General features: G+C 36.9%; 1 protein-coding gene and 1 long non-coding RNA gene across 2 annotated transcripts in view; both read left to right on the top strand.

The window, feature by feature from the left end:
• The window catches only part of LOC124342055 (THO complex subunit 2-like), a 366,722-nt gene that overhangs the window by 315,342 nt on the left and 35,353 nt on the right, over window positions 1–16,027 (top strand). The gene's annotated exons all lie outside the window — the stretch shown is intronic.
• On the top strand, window positions 14,383–15,811 carry LOC124343100. Its single transcript, XR_006919158.1, has 3 exons — window positions 14,383–14,705; window positions 14,782–15,509; window positions 15,597–15,811. It is a non-coding gene; the product is annotated as an uncharacterized LOC124343100 (long non-coding RNA).

The following is a 16,027-nucleotide window of genomic DNA, read 5'->3' as shown; positions in this document are numbered from 1 at the left end:
ATCGATTCGTAAACTTTGCTTCAGTCCCAGAGAAAATTTCCGAGAGGAGGATTTAACATGGCAGTGGCGCTACCAGTATTCTATAGCTCTGTCGACGATTAAAAAAAAAATTATGTCAATTCTCGACACTCTAGTTCCCTTCCCTACTGTCAACTGTGTAGTATTTAAAAATTTCACTAGCAGCCGACAACAAAACAGTGCCGCCAGTGATATTCTAACGGCAAAGCGAATGCGTAATTGCGTACTAAAGCTGGTTTGTTTGAAAAGCTACTTTTTCTCAAACATAGTTCAAAGTTGATCAATAACCCTGTTGAATGACTTGAATCTCATTGATCTCAATCCATTAATGATTGATCAGTTAATTTAATAAACAGAACTGGACCACCCAACAAAGAATAACGAATTTCTTTAACTTTTTTAAAATTTTACTATTCACAAATTCACCAGATATTATGCGTAGCTTCACTAGCTTGACTAAGTAAACAAAAAAAGGTTGTAGAAAAAAAAAGTATTTGTATTTTATTTTATTTTATTTGGTATTTTTTACTTTTCAAATAAATATTAAAATACGGTATTTTATTTGGTATTTTATTTTATTTTATTTGGTATTTTTGAAAAACCCGAGAAATTGTATTTTCCAACCCCAGTATTTTAAAATAAATGTATTTTATTTTAAAAATACGCTAATTTTTTTCAAATACAGAACACTGACCGCAACAACACCTTTTCTGTTTTTGACCGGGATCAAAAGTGGAAGAATTTCCAGGGCGATGGATGCTTGAGTCTCTATAGTAATCAAACAAAATTAGCAAAAATAAGATGAAAATAAAAATTGGATTCATTACCGAATGGGTTTAGTATGTCAGACTCCTGGTACGTTTGAAAGACTTTGCTCACTGCATCGTTTCTCTTCTTCGTCCTAACTGTAAACTTCAGAATGAGCGGTACATGTGTCACCCAGTTATCCATGAATTTTCGGCAGGTTCCAGAACACGTCACCATTTCAAACTCTCCTACAAGCTGGAATTTTAGTAGAAAACAAATGTCAGTGAGGTACAATTCAATGTAAAAAGAAAAAAAATTTTACTCACATAGTCCGCTTGGTTTAAAACTAGACAAGCAGTTTGTAGAATATGCTGAACGTTATCAAATTTGTTTGATACAATTTCTTTCCTTCGTCCATCGAATGTTGCTTTCCATAAATATCTAACGCTTTGTTGGTCCCCGAAATTTCGACACACCTCAAGCAGTTTTGCCACATTGGCTTTGTAAGACACCATGTCGACATCTAAATTTAAATCAATAGGATTATTAGAGAGAAAGTACTACAACTAACTTGTAAAAACAAATACCACCTTTGTAGTAAACACACTTTCTTTGAGGATGGACTCTTGTCATCAGCAGTTCCAGATGTCTTAGTCGTAACACGGCCTCCTTTCTTCGAAAACGTACATTCGTTTTTATTCCTCTTATACTCAAAAATCCGTTGAATTTTGTAATAAAATACCCCCTAGAGAATGAAATGCAATTGGAAATTGAATTAAGTACAGTATTGAACATATAACAGCATACTCACGTTTGTTGCAATGGAATCTTTCTTGTCCAATATTAGATTTGGGTACTTCGACAGCATTCTATCCACAACAAAACGAATGGAATCAGGGTGTGGATGGAGAGTGTGTTCTTCGATTGAGTTGGCAAGTATTCTGTAGATGGCTAAGTAGTCTTTACTTGTCAAACTTTGTTTGATATCGTTCATCTTTTCAGTTAACTGAGTGCCAAAAAAGGTTGGCAACTTGTATGTAGCAGAATTGAGTCGAACATACTCCCTGTCCTGTCTGTCAACAATGGGAAAAACTTGAGTAACGTTTTTCACGCTGCCCATCACTATCATCAACTTGTTGGGATTCACCATCTAAATTACAATGGAGTCTCATTAGTAAAATATCTGTAATAGCAAAATATAAGAAGTAATCAATGATACCAGACTCACCCAGGTAGCACACAGACTCTGTTTCAGGTCTGTTACAGATCTGTTTTTGGGAGTCTGTAAATTGTTTGGAGTGAAACACTTTTACAGACTGTCATACAGGTCTGTGACAGATCCGTAAAACGGGATCACCATTTACAGACCAAAAACAGATTTTCAAGAAAAAAAAGATTCGCCTCCCTCTGGCACCGAACCATCAACCTCTGGGTTGTCAAGCCAGTACGCTAACCACTACACCGTAATTATGTATTTAGTTATAGATATATTTCATAATAATCTATATTTCACAGTTTTACACTTGTACATTCAACAAACAGTCTGACATGTCTCTCTCACGAAACTGATTGCTACATATGCCTACCACTGGTCTCTTCCGATAGTATCAAGACCAAGATTGGCCCCACACCAATTACAAGTCTTTATTATACCTATTTAGGTGATACTTCTCCGTCCGGTGGATAAACAACTATTGTTGTTGTTCGAGTAGGCCTACTGAACTAAACTCATAGCCATTATCCCTGCATTGACTATTAGAGTGTCACTTCTTACTGCATGGTATTGCAGTGATATTACACATATAAGAAAACGTTTAATTCAGTTTTCCATTGGGAATCCAAACATGTACCATACTTGGGATACAGACACATATAAGATTATTACTGACTTATAGGTGTTACAAGGGAAATACAGACCCGTACATATCTGGGGCACAAACACAGAACAGATAATCACTGAACTAAGTTTTACATAGAAAATACAGACCTGTACCATACCTGGGGTACAAACACAGAACAGATAATCATTGAACTCAGTTTTACATAGAAAATACAGACCTGTACCATACCTGGGGTACAGACTCAGAACAGATTATTACTGACTTATGTCTTACAAGGGAAATACAGACCCGTACCAGACCTGGAGTACAGACACAGAACAGAAACATATTGTACTTGGTAATACAGAGTAAAAACATGCATGTGACATACCTGTAATACAGAAGAAAAACAGAGTGTCTTTCTACAGAGTAAAAACAGACAAGTGACAAACATGGGAAACAAAGCTAAATCAGAAACAATTTTCTCAAGTAAAAAACAGATCTGTAACAGGTCTGTAGTACAGTTAAAAACCAGATTTATGTATTACAGAAAGATAACAGATCTGTTCCAGATCTGTGAAACAAACTTTTACCAAATCCTGTAAAACAGAGCAATTCCAGACAAAATTCCTGTAAAACAGAGATGTAACAAGCCTGATACGGATCTGTTTCACAAGTATGTGAAACAGATCGGTTACAGGAGTCTGTAACAGCTCTGTGTGCTACCTGGGTCAATGTCAGATATCTGAACGAGGAATTTGTGGCTGATAAGTGGCAGGTTGCAAAGAATTGCTTGAAAACTCTTCATCTGATGAGATTGAGAAATTTGGCCGTGGAACATGTTTGACCATTGCAGTGGAATTGATCACACTACAAGAATTTGGGTTATCTTCATCAAGAAGGAGTGTAAAACTAGTTGTTTTCAACACGACGCAACAGATTTCACTTTTATCTTTTACAGGCGAGTTGTCCCCAATTTTGATCCAAGTATGGGGTCTTACATCGCTTAGTTTCTGGAAAAAATAATTGTCACAAGAGACAAAAACCGATGACAGATCTTTACTTTTCTGTTGCAGGACTTGAGCAATTAATTTTCTCTAGATCGGTTATCTTTTTTTTTCTTGAACTTCGTTTTGTAAGACAATGTCATAAGACGTCAATGTTAAAGAATGCATTCCCATTTGAAAAAACTACAAACGGCTGAAATTACACTAGAATCTAACAATTGCCAAATAGAAGGATGTAACTTTGTGACCAAGTGTAAAACTAAAATGCTGAGTCATTTAAGTACTATTTACGTGCAAGATAAAAACTTTACTAGCCCTTGTCTGTACACAACTCAGTGTTTTCACAAAGAGAATTTCAAAACAGTTAGTGGTCAACATTTAAGAAGATTCCAACTGACTTTTTTCGCTGTTCCTTCGAATGTGATAGAAAGAAATTCAAATGGCACACACAGTGAGCAAGGTGACATTGAAAGTATCGTTAACTCAGATAATATTGACTCAACAGAGAAATTAGGTAATGGTAAATTCAGGTTTATTGTAGTCTTAAACTTATTGCAACTGTTTTTACATTTAGATGTTCCGACAAATACTGGCCATGATGTTGGATCAAAACTTTTACCTCAAATCGACTTGGGCTTAAGTTCTGCTAATTTTGTTCTAAAGCTTTTAGCTGAACAAAAGTTGACACAAGTAAATATTCAGTACATCATGACTGCTGGAACAGAATTATTGAACAATGCTATAAAAGCCAACCTACAAGAAGCTATCCGACTAATTGTGGAAAACAAATTCTACCCCATGTCAGCTTTGTCTAGTCTTTTGGATTGCAAGGAAACCCCGTTTGCTCAACTCAAACACCAGTCTACTCAAAACAAATACTTTGTTAAACACTTTGGTTAGTAGTGATTATATTTTTTTTCATATTGAATCATGTGTTAGTTAAAAATTATTGATATTTACACAGGAATGATTGAACCAGTAAACATCGTCCTCCCTATTCAGGCAGTAGATTTCGGTCGTCACAAAACTGGAAAGGATCAACATTTTAAGCCAAAAAAGTATATTTGATATCTGACAAATAAACTTTGTCCGGATATCTGGATCATCGTTCGTGAAAAAATGTCGGCACAGCAAACACTCATAAGAAAAAGAAGAGTAAAGAAAAAAGGAATGAAATTCAGAGTCCAGAAAAAGATTTATTATTAATGACTTCTTGAGATCCTTTTTCCGTCCCAATTACGTCTAAAGTCCATCCAATGGGACAGGATAAGGACCGCTATGAGATCTCGGCGAAGCGGACATTGGCCATACGTAAAAGACGTCCTAGGAATGTAAACTTGGGAATCTGCTATGTGCCAAGTACATCCCAGACGTCTCAAAGTGACGTGTTTTGGGCGTCTATGGGACTGCAGTGTGCTATCTGGGATAGGCCTATGCCTATGAAAAAAATGAAATTGGTGCGTAAAACCCCGAAATTGGCGAAAAGCGTCACAATTTCGTACATTCACCTATTTTTGGTGGTTGACAACCCCAGAAAATTGGTACCCTTTTTAACAGTGATCGTTTTAATGTTTCATTTTAAATATTTTTTAATATCAATAAAACATCCAAAAGACATGTTTGATAATTTTGACAATTCCGTTGAGGGTGATGTTATAAAACATCATTATGGTCCATATGCATTTCATTTTGAATCAATTATAGCAAGGCCAGCTGACTCTTTTGTGATTAGTAATAAATGTCGGGTCCTGAAGATAGAGGGAAAGACAAAAGAATTTCTTTCTTTCAAAGAATATTGCTTAAAAGACGAACGCGGAAATTTCATTAATTTATATGAATTCCCAATGAAGGCCCATCTTCTAGAAATCTTCGTCTGTGACACACATGAACAGGATGAAGAAGGAGATAACATTATTATGCCAATTGCTGATTGCAGGGATGTTGTGAAATGTGTTTCCTTAAATTACGAAAAAAGCCTTGTTTTTTTCCACTTCTTCACAACCTATGATTTCATTTTTGAACCATTTTTTTTTTAATTCCCAGCAACTAATTGTCTTAAAATTGTTATCTCTGAGATGCTTTCGGTAACTATTTTCCCCTAAACCAAGACATACTTAAAAAATTTGATGATTAATACACAATTTTGGTTCACTGCACGTCAGTTTCATGTGATCTATCCTTTCAATTTTATTTGGGCAGTTAAAAAAATATATGTTATTGGTAAAAGCAGTGGAAGATTAATGTGTGCGTTTCATATTTCAAAAAGGATGTTAAACAATAGCATTAATTTATTTATTAAGATGTCCATTTTCTATTTGAAAATGTTATACAAAAAATAGTACATCATTTAAATGTCCGTTTCATAGCATAAATTGTAAAAGAAAAACGATGTGAACATAAATTTGTAAAGTACGTGTCCATTTTTTATTCGAAAAATGATATAACAAAAAGCATGTCAATAGCAAGTTATTTTCTTATTTGAAATATGATGTCAATATTAATATATCAATTTCATGTCAATTTTGCATTTCAAGAATTTGTATTGGAAAACGTTACATCAATAACATGTCGTTCTGATATTTTAAAAATGATATCGAATTTTACACTTAAAGTACGTGTCCATTTTTTATTCGAAAAATGATATAAAAAAAAGCATGTCAATAGCAAGTTATTTTCTTTTTTGAAATATGATGTCAATATTAATATATCAATTTCACGTCAATTTTGCATTTCAAAAATTTGTATTGGAAAACGTTATACCAATAACATGTCGTTATGATATTTTTAAAATGATGTCAAATTTTACACATTATTTTCGCATGTTTTTAATTTACGTAAAATTACTTAATGTCAAATTCACGTGATTTGCATGTACAAAAATTGATGTCAATTTTTGTACAGTAAATAATACATTAAAAAATATCAGAAAATAGATTAGAATTTTTCATTAACAAATGTAATGTCACATACATATCCATTTCGTATCATACATGGGATGTCAAATAATTTATAACAAATTCATGTCAAATTCATGTCAACTAATTGACAGGAACATCAAAGTGACATGGGAATATCAAATAGACATACTAATGACATCCAATGCTACCTGGGACCCCATCTTTGTAACCTGCATAATTTAAAATAAGTTCATGAATAATATAGGAATTATTTATAAAGCGTAACTTACCAAGAAAAAGAATTGGTATATGACATCATCTCTCAATTTCCAACGACTCAATGGGGCACCACCATTTACAGAGTTCTTGATGATGAATTCTTCTTTCCAATGTCTAGAACACACATGATCTTTTCTAGAAAATTGTCTGTCACTTCTTTCCATTTTTTTCCCCCATAAAATGAATTGCCTTTCTTCTTTGGGTGGTTTAAATACCCTGGCATCATTTTCTTTTGCTGATTTGTATCCCGTACAACATCCAACCACGAAACACTTCACCATTTTGCAACACGATTTCTCAAAAACACATCACCCTAAGTTAAAGAAAACAATTATGAATTGAAACAACGAAATGGAATTTAGTATCAACAATGGCAGACGCTTTACTTCTGATCATTCGCGCCCCACTAACACTAGAGAACCTAGCGTCAGAAGTGTAAACAATTTCAGAAAGTTGGCACAGTTTTAAGAGGGGGCGCCCTACTGAGTTTGCCCACCTCTCATTATACATCGTGGTTGTACGTTGCTTCTCTTGTTGTTTTCTTCAAGCTGCGTAACAATCCCTTCAAAAGTTACAGGCGTAACTAATGCCTGCAAAGCTTCTGCAACTCTTTCGTCGAAAGACGTCATCATTTAAAAAATGTAAACAAGGGCTGCAAAGGGCTGGTCCCTCTGAAGCCTGTGAGCCAATGAGAAGGCTAGAAATGCGACGGTTTTTTGGTACGGACATGCCCGTACGTACGTGGAGACCATGTTGGTCTGGAAAATGACAGGGCGCCCATAGCGGCGAATCCACAAACTAAAGAAGTATTACGTAATAGTATTACAGAATTTTTTAATTCTCATCACTATTGAATTGTTATGCGTTCGGTTGTACCTTGAATATTTTAATATGTTTTGAAATACGTTTAAAGAATACGTTTGTATGTTTTTTTTTTAAATTGTTTTAGGTGTGGTAATCTCTATAGACCTCTTGCACCGTGCGGATAGCAGGATTCTTGTAGTCCGACAACGCTGCAATCCGCCATATTGAGAAAACCACACCCTTTTTTAACACTGTCTCTTATGGAAGTATTTTTTCAAAGTGTTTTTTCTCCTAACTGGATAACAACTTCGACCAAAGAAAAATATTTAAAAATACTACATCATTCAGGTAATCCGTAGCATGTAAGTTTTCCACTATTGAAGTAGTGGAAGTCATACAAATTAAATGTTTTGTACTTAAAGTTAGTCTATGATTTTGCCTGAAAACGATGACAACGCTCGTGGTGGGAATTTTTGGAAACTTACTTTTAATAAGGGAAAATCATAGACTAACTTTAAGTATGAAAAACTAAAGAAAAAGTCCTATTAACACCATATTTCAACGATCGATTCTTATACGCTAGGATGTTCTTTATTTGTTAACAACAATAGAAAAAATTTAGGTCCTATAGTTTATAAGTTATCGTCACTTTAGTTAGGGACTATCGGGCATAAGAGACCGTGTTAAACCATTTTTGACGGCACTGTAAAATTTTTAAAAATTTCACAACTTCTAAATTATACAACTAAAATACCGTTCAACAGAAAACATTCATATTTGGTGATATGATGTAGCCTATCACAAGGTTTCATTTCATGATTTTTTTTTATTTTTAATATTTTAAATTCGGTACTTAATTAAAAGTTTAATGAAATTTTTAATTTAAATCCAATATTTTTAATAGTAAATATAATTGTTTCTTCGGAGGGTTCTAAACAACTCTTTATTACCTTGATAGTAATAAAGCTCATTAAAAAAATCAATTCTTGCAATTTGTTCTAGGTTAACATAGCCTTTTGGCATAACTTTACTCAACTACAAGCCCGTCGCCCGTTATATAGTCCCGGGCGGTGCAGAGACCTCTAGCGGCCATGGCACTGAAATTCTCAGCTGATGTAAACAAAGCTTGAGCTGACGAAATAGCAAGTCACAGTTACCGTAGTACAACAAATTTCGAAAAAGGCTAGTGCCAAGTGTCGCCATTATTTTTCAAAACTAGTTCCAGCCGACCCAATTGAGGTTATAGCTCAACTCTCTAATAACAAAACGTGGTAATACAGTGTCGTCGTTTAATGGCGTAATGTAATTATGTCTGGATTTACCAGTGATTGACTAAGCATGTTTTGACGTCAATGGACAGACTATAAATATATGATAAAAAATATGCAACTGCGATTGTTTATCTTCCGGTATACGCAGTGTTGTTGTTGTTGTTGTCTTATTGGAGGACGAGCAACCTGAGCCCCGTTCAAATCCGGGGGACTTTGGTCTAGCGTAAAGTTGGACTCTTTTAATATTCGCTTTTCTGTAGCACCATCTGCCCGTAATAGATTTTATCGTGGGAAATCTGCCCAGTACCTTACTTGAAGATTTCGTCATCCCGGCGATGCTGACATCTGGTGGTGATGCTTGTTGTTGCGTCATCACGGCGACGACATCTGGTGTTGGGCATGTTTGGGCATGTTCCATTTTGGGGGAGGAGCCTGTGTTGACCCATTGTTGACACATGAATAAGCCCCTCCCCCCAAAAGCTTGTTCTTTTATTATATATGGACGAGTAACCTGAGCCCCGTTCAAATCCGGGGAATTTTTGTCTAGCGTAAAGTCGGTCTCTTTTGTCTATTCGCTTTTCTTTAGCTTAATCATCTGCCCGTAATAGATTTTTTTCGTGGGAAATCTGCCCAGTATACCTTACTTGAAGATTTCGTCATCACTGCGAGACATCTGGTGGTGATGCTGGTTGTTGCGTAATCACGGCGACGACATCTGGTGTTGGGCATGTTTGGGCATGTTCCATTTTGGGGGAGGAGCCTGTGTTGACACATTATCCGTGACAGACACAGGCTCCTCCCCCAAAAGCTTGTTCTTTTATTATATATGGATTGGCGTCGTGGCCTCACGTGAACGGGTTTTGACCATAAAAGAAAAGTTATTGACTACGCCGTTGGAAAGTTTGGGAACAAACAACCTCAATAACCTTTTCTGTCAAGTCATCCCGTGCGTGAATTATACAGTGAAATCAACAAGGGTCGTCTGCTGATGTTGTTGTTCCCGCAGCATCTCATTGGCTGGAAACTCTGGGCTCGTTTGAGGCTCGCAATCAGTCCCGCCTCTCATATTTCCGAAACTGTTGGCTGCTGGAAAACACAGCAGCAGAGATAATAAGGTCAGCTTCCCTTTCGTATAGGCTATACACAGTCGTCCGGTTCAGTATTAGATTGACATTGAATGTACTATACAAATTTATCTGATTCATTTTTCCACGTCCCAGATTTAATTGGCTAAAATCATTTATAATGTCCCACCTAGCAACTGATTTTGTACTTAAAATCACGAGCAATTATTTGAATAAAATATCGCTGAATGTTATTAAATCGAACTGTAAATGGGAAGCGCTGACTAAGGGCTAGTTCATCGTCTAATCTCGCACACGTGTCATATCGCTGACTGGGTACACGTACGACCGATTTTCTTGACTTACTCATCGCGACATGATGATTAAAAGCCATCAGTCAGAGGTTAACGATGTGTCGAACCATTTTTCCTATAGAGGACTTTTTAATCATCGAAAGTTTAAGAGTCCGATGTCTTCTGGTTTGACGTCAGCAGGGATTTCAAACTTTGTCATTTAGGAAAACACTTGCACATTTAATACTATAAAAACCAGATTTCACAAAATTCGGTTATAATTGGACGTTAAGAAAATTTATCGCCATGGCTTTTGATTCAGCCTGATTTCTAAAGTCGTGTTGATGTTTCAGTAATCTTGTCTCGTTCGGAGGCTTTTTATGGAAGATCACTTTTTCTAATGAAGACTGAATTTGGATGATCTTCCAAAGGTTTATTGACAACCAGAATTTTAATTTTTTTCTTTTTTCCGTTTACTTCAATGTTCACCTTTGTTTCCCCTATTAATGAAATTCCGTCATCAAATTCAAATTTTCCCCATTTTTCTTTATTGATTATTTTAGGTTTTCCTATACTCTCCCAAACATTGTAATCAACGACTGATTTTACAAATACATCGTCAAAAAATAAGGGAAACGTTTTCCCATTTATTTCGCATTTTTCTACATCAGGTTCATTTTTCTCTGCTGGATTGTTCTCCAGTTTCGTCTGCTTCCGAGGTTGAAATAATTCTTTGACGGATAGTAATGATTTCTTAATATTTTGTCCGAAAGACTGCTTTTTAAGTGTCTCAGGCACCTGTTCCACTTTCGGGTTTCCCAAAACCTGTGGGTCTTCCGGTTTGTGTTTAAGTTGATTGTTTTCCTTCTCCAGCAAATCAGATTTTTCTGTTGGATTTTGGGGTAGTGAATGCGGGTCTTTTTGTTCAAGAAGAAAGTTAATTTTGTTATTCAATTCCAACATTTGGTTATTCAACTCCAAAAGTTTATTATTAAATTTCTTCTCCAGCAAATCATATTTTTCTTCATTGTGATCCAATTCATGTGGGTCTTTTGGTTTAACTTGAGTTTGATTGTCTTTCTTCTCCTTGAAATCCAATTTTTCGGGGTTTGGTGGGTCTTCTGGTTTAAGTTGATCGTCTTTTTTCTCCAACAAATCAGATTTTTCGGGATTTGGGGGCAATGTAATATGTTGGTTATCTGGTATATGTCGGGGCTGATTATCTCCTTTTTTGACACAATCAGATTTTCTTCTATTTTGGGGCATCGGATGTGCGTCTTCTTCTAGTAAATGTTGGTGCTGATTGTCTTTATTCTCTAACATCAAATCAGATTTTTCGGGATAATGTTGCAGTACCTGTGAGTCTTCTGGCTTAAGAATATGGCTGAATTGATCATCTGTCTCTAGGTCTTCCACCGCCAAATCAGGTTTTTCTGAATGAAACGATTCCAGAAATCGTGGTTGATTCAAAAGTTTGATTTGAGACTTTTGGTTCAATCTAACTTCTTGTAGAAGTGACAACGGATATAATTCATTTGAATTTTTGTCATCCGTTACATATCTCATGCCTACTTCTTTGGTTGCTTTGTATATAAGCACATCCTTGGCCTTTACCGCAGGCCTAACGAACTCTGCAGTGTTCGAATTATGATGTAGGCCTAATAGATCACCGTGAAATTTGGTAGGTTCAAATAACGTCCGATTAATAGGGGTAAATTGAAGAGGAACCTCTTCTTCCAGTTCGCATTTGGTAGTTGCCAACTCGTCGTGTACGTTCTGAAACATTTGCAGCTTTGATGAGGAGTCTGCCAGGTGGAATTGAACTAGATTCAACTCATTCTCCAGGCGTTCTTTATCCAATACAATCAGGTTTTTCTCAATCGCACTGGATGCGATAATTTTATCCCTGTCTTCAATTTTTCGCCTTAACCGCCTATCGTTTTCGGCCAAACTGAGATTTTTCGCTTCGAGTTCAGTAATGATTCTAGTTTTTGACTCAAGCTCTCGTGTAGCCACGGCCAACTCACGCGTGTCCAATTGTTGTTCATTTAGGCAAGTCCGCAGTTGCTCCAATTCCACTTGACTTTCTCGATTTTGCTCTTGAAGTTTAGTAATGGCTTTGTTTTTGGATACCAGAACACGTTGATTCGAAGCCAGTTCTTCGTGCACCTTGTGCAATTTTTTCTCTTCAAGGCTATTCTGTAGTTTCTCCAAATTCGCTCGTTTATATGCAATAACTCTATCCTTGGCTTCAATTTTGCGCCATAGCCCCGAATTCTCGTTTGTCAAATGGAGATTTTCCCCTATAATCTCAGTCATTTCACGTTTCTTTTCTTCCAGTTCGCATTTGGTAGTTTCCAACTCGTCGTGTACATTTTGAAATTGTCGCAGCTTTGATGAGGAGTCTGTCAGTTGGGATTGAACTAGACTCAACTCATTCGCTATGCGTTCTTTTTCCAACACAATCAGTGTGATCGTTCTATCCCTGTCTTCAATTTTTCGCCTTAGACGCGAATCCTCATTTGTCAAGCGGAGATTTTTCTCTGTCATGTCAGTCATTAAACGTTTATTGTTTTCGTGTTCGCTTTTGATGGTTGCCAACTCGTCGTGTACGTTTTGGTACTCTCGCAGCTTTGATGAGGAGTCTGTCAGTTGTGATTGAACTAGATTCAACTCATTCTCCAAGCGTTCCTTATCCAATACAATCCGGTTTTTCTCAGTCGCACTAGATGCGATAATTTTATCTCTGTATTCGATTTTTCGCCTTAGTTGCGAATCGTTTTCGGCCAAACGGAGATTTTCCGTTTCAAGTTCAGAAATGGTTGTATTCTTTGACTCGAGTTCTCGTGTAGCTATGGCCAACTCGCGCGTGTCCAGTTGTTGTTCAGCAATGGAAGTCCGGAGACGTTCCGATTCCGCTCTACTGGATTCAAGAAAATGATTTGTACTTTCCAGTGTTCGCCTTAGTCGCGAATCCTCATTTGTCAAGCGAATATTTTTCACTGTAATGTCAGTAATAAAACGTTTCTGTTTTTCGAGTTTGCTTTTGGTAGTTGCTGAATCGATGCGGAATTGTTGTAACTTGGAATGGGAGTCTGTCAGTTGGGATTGAACAAGACTCAACTCATTCGCCAAACGTTGGTTTTCCAATACAATCAGGTTCGTTTCGTCGACTTTTTCCTTCAGACGAAGAAAACTTTGGTTGTTCAAGTCCTCTCCGCTGGCAGTCGAAAATCCATCGTTAATAACGGGTCGGGGAAGTGCATGCTGGTTACTGCATGCAACGTCAGGTTTAATTTTATTCAGGTAAACAGCCGAACGCCGAGTTTGTGATTCGGTCATTCGACTGAAGAAATCCATGATCCTAAGAAAAAGGAAAGCAAATATAGTCACTTCCAAAGTTCCGATCATTTTCAAACTGTGTGATAGTTTGTTTGCAATTCAAAACTGCGATACCTGCTAGTGCCGTTGGGGTTGCTTATATAGACTTGCCAGGGGAATCCCTTTTCGCACTGTCCATTTCCACTGTTTTAATCAGATTTCTAATTATGTTTATGCTATTTAACTTTTTGTATTGACTTGTTATCATACTTTAAGATCCAACGCACATTGTTCAATTAGTTTTGAATTGATTGCAGTTCATTTAAATATTTCAATTGCGTTTTGAAATTAAAGGTTTTCGGAATTCCGGTTGGGATTCAAATGTTGCCGCCTGCCGGTCTGGACATGTCTGGAAAACGACAGGGCGCCCATAGCGGTGAATCCACAAACTAAAGAAGTATTACGTAATAGTATTACAGAATTTTTTAATTCTCATTTCTCATCACTATTGTATTTTTATGCGTTCGGTTGTACCTTGAATATTTTAATATGTTTTGAAATACGTGGGAAGAATACGTTTGTATGTTTTTTTTTAAATTGTTTTAGGTGTGGTAATCTCTATTTAGTTCGTGTGGTACTTAATTGATATCGGCGTTCAAACCAAAAAAATCAATCATGTTTAATTGATATCGAATTGAGTTTCCACGTTAATTATTTTTTGGGTTCTTTTGTTCCTCTGCATCATTTCAATCTGTTTCTACTTTCTAGGTGGGTTTGTAAAAACGTTAACATAACGTTAAAAACGTTAACTGGTGAAGTCGTTAGTTTCGTCCGCTACTGTCTCAACTCTCAATCAGCTGAGCCTCCAAGAGACTGGTGTCGTGACCCTAAATGTTCTCGCAATTTGTGACAATTTCTGTGTTTAACAGTAACTTACATCGTTTGAAACAAGTCGAACTATTGATTTTGTCATTTCAGTTCTCGGCGATGGACTAGCAATTACGACTACTGGCTGATTTTTTGAATATTACGATAGCGATTCTTGGAATCCCGAAGACGACTCGGTCACCAGAAACTGAATTCGGCAATGGAAAAAACTGGCAATGACACCAACTCACATGGACTTGAGGAAGAAGCTGCTGTCGAATCAAGTTATTCTTCATCTCCTGGAACAAGTTCATCAGGTGGTAGTATGATTTCTTCTAAACCCCAAACAAGACAAAGAGCAAACATAACTTTTTCTCATTGACTCTCCAACAGATGAATCTGATGGATGTGATTCTGAGCCAGACACTAGAAATCCTGCTGTCAAGAAACAACCCAAAGGCCGGAAAGAAGACTCTCAATGGGAAAAGTGAAATTCTAAATTATATCAATGTTTCTGGAACAATGGCAGATGAAGAGCTTACCAGACAACCAAAATTGTACAAAATTGTTGCACCAGCAGTGACAGACTCTACGAGGCCAATTCTCACCAAACAGCTGAACTATGCAGCTGCCAAACGTAAAAGAAAGCCAAAATCTATTGCTGAGCCTTTCAAAAGTTTCCAGGATGACAAGGAGGAGCAAGAAGTATATTCCATGGTGGGAATGATGATTGATTTGTTGGCTCGCCATCAACCAAGTATGCACGTTGCTTACCTTGCAGTAACACAAGTTCGCGATTTCCTGATTCCACTTAAAGAGCAAAATTCAAACGCCTAACTGAGGGACAAGGCAGTTCAATCCCCTGTCCGGCCAGAGATCCAACCAATCGAAGGTGAAGATTTGCACGTTGGTCATCGATGGGCATTTTCGCCCGACAAATCAACAGCCCATGAAGATCAATCAGATGAGGCCTCCTCATCCAACAGCAGCAGCGTTACACCTCGACCAAAATTGTGGCCAGGCCAAGCATTTAACACTGATGGTAGTGCTGGAGTGAGTTCGCCACATCCTTACCCGTTAACCCAGTGCCTCAAAGTGCGCAACATGTTTGACGCCGAAGTGTAAGATTTCCTTTTTATTATTATTATCTGTAGTTACTTAAGTTTCAAGTATTTTAAAGTCTATAACCAGCTGACATATATTTACAGAGAGCAGGGCGATTCATGGCCGGTGCGTATTCAGAACGTAATTTTGGAGAAGGCCGATAACAAGGGGGATATTTTGCATATGGCTGTTGATCGTGATTCGCGAGAAGGTTGTGTTTACATCAAGTGTGCAAGTGCTGATGATGCCGGCAAGGTATACCACTCGCTCCACGGCTGGTGGTTTGATGGCAATTTGGTCACAGTCAAGTACCTTAGTCCCGAACGATATCAATTAGCTGACATGTTTTAACTTGAATGGTACAATACAAAAGACACTTGACAGTTTACATGAGCCTAATCTTATTATTGTTCAAGAATAGTAAAAGTTTATGAGATTTTCTACCACTATTGTCATAAGCAAATAATTTTGGTCAAAGAAACTCAGCTGATGATAAATTCTGAAAACTAGATCTTTGTCTTTGTCTGTGCCATTC

This window comes from Daphnia pulicaria, chromosome 6, assembly GCF_021234035.1.
Source record: "Daphnia pulicaria isolate SC F1-1A chromosome 6, SC_F0-13Bv2, whole genome shotgun sequence".
Classification (NCBI taxonomy): Eukaryota; Metazoa; Arthropoda; class Branchiopoda; order Diplostraca; family Daphniidae; genus Daphnia; species Daphnia pulicaria.
This window is presented reverse-complemented; position numbering and strand designations above follow the sequence as displayed.